Below are 1,727 nucleotides of genomic sequence, written 5' to 3'. Positions count from 1 at the left end.
ACACACACACACACACACACACACACACACACACACACACACACACAGCATTAGCTCTTTCCTGTTTCAACCAACCCCTTTTTGTTATGTCAGCAACAGGGGTTCATACCTCAGTTTCTTTAACAGAGGCTTGATTAATTACTAAATGCTAAGTATCTGTTAGCTTTGCCAATACAAAGGGATCAAATTACATTACTATTACAACACTAGAGTATCAGGATATTTTAAGAGTTAAAAGTATTATATTCCTTTGCAGAGATGTATACAGTTTAGCTCTATTGAATTCTTCTTTTTTTCCCTTGTATATAGCAATTCATATATTTCTTTCCATGAGATCACTCACCCCCATTGGCATGGATGCCCCTGGAGAGCAAGGCTTTTTCTTGCTATCCCCAAGGCTTACTTAAGGCAGTTCCTGGCACATAATAAAAGCTCCATAAGAGTTTGTTGATTGATTAGTGAGGTCAGGAGCCTTGGGACAGACAGAAAAGAGGAAGGGCAGTGGGGAACTGGGGTATGGGAAAGGTAAGGGGCTAGGAGCTGGTCAAGGTATTCAACACTCAACCCCAAAGTGGGAAAAGTTTCTCAGGATCAGGGCCAGGTCCAGGTGCACGCTGCCCCCCACCTCTATGTGGAGCTGATAGGAGTCAGCCCCATTGTACACCATATCACTGTGCAGAAGCTGGGGCCCACAGCCCACAAAGGCCCATACCAGCTGCTCTCACCAGGCACCCAATGGGCACCATGTCATACAGTCAAGGCTGTGGGCCCCAGGGCTGCTGGGAATGTGGGAGAAGCCATAGCTGGACAACTGGCAGCACCCAAAGCTCTCCTGAGACCACGCTTGCAGGTGGAGCTGAGGCCAGCCCTGTAGGCTTTTGGTGGCAAAATGCAAGTCAATTGGGTGAGACTAGTAGGCCAGGTTGCCCATATGAGGGGTGTCCACTTGTGTCCTAAATCCCAGAGAGCAATTTCCATGCTCCTCCAGTGTGGATGTCCCAGTTGCAGAAGTGGCTGCTCTTGGAGAAGACCATTGCCCAATGATCTGCCCAATTACATGGACTTCGGCCATGGCCCCACAGATAGGAGAGTAGAAATGTCAGAAGACCCCAGGAACACTTGGAGTTCTGCAGACACCAGACTGCCTTCTGGCCCTGGACATAGCTCTGGGCCTCAGTTTCCTCATCCAAAAAACCTGAAGACTTTGGGACCCGTTGGTAGGCTTGACGGATTCCAGTGCCTGCTATGGCCTTTGCTCTGGCAACAGCAGCTCTATTGAATTATTTATGCTTTCTTTTCCCTTTTTACCTGTTTATGCTTCTCTTGGATCTTATTATTACAGGTCAAATTTTTGACTTTTGACAAATTTTAGTTCTGGTTTTCTTATGAAGGCTTGAAATCCTTCTATTTCCTTGAATATTCATCTTTTCCCTTGATGTATTATGCCTGTTTCCTGTTTAAATTATTCTTGGTTGTGGTCCTAGCTGCCCTCCAGAATGCCATGTTCCATGATCTTTGATGCTTTAATATTGCAGATACCAAGTATTCTGTGATCCTGATTGTGACTCCCTGATAGTTTGTTTCTTTCTTGCCACTTGTAGTATTTTTTTTCTTTGACCTGCTAGTTCTGAAATTTCAATATAATGTTATGGGAGTTTTATTTTAAGATAATTTCCTTGAGGGAATTGGTAAATTCTTTCAATGCCTATTTTGTCCCCCAGTTCCAG

The 1,727-nt window shown here is 44.8% G+C and overlaps 1 pseudogene; it reads right to left on the bottom strand.

The window, feature by feature from the left end:
• Positions 1–560: 560 nt before the first annotated feature.
• On the bottom strand, positions 561–1,072 carry LOC138144275 (B9 domain-containing protein 2 pseudogene; annotated as a pseudogene).
• Between the last annotated feature and the right edge of the window lie 655 nt (positions 1,073–1,727).

Source organism: Petaurus breviceps, unplaced genomic scaffold, assembly GCF_028583685.1.
Source record: "Petaurus breviceps papuanus isolate PSGF00001 unplaced genomic scaffold, PetGlider_PUasm1.0 90696, whole genome shotgun sequence".
Taxonomy (NCBI): domain Eukaryota; kingdom Metazoa; phylum Chordata; class Mammalia; order Diprotodontia; family Petauridae; genus Petaurus; species Petaurus breviceps.
Note: the sequence above shows the minus strand (reverse complement) of the source record. Positions and strands in the feature narration are given on the sequence as shown.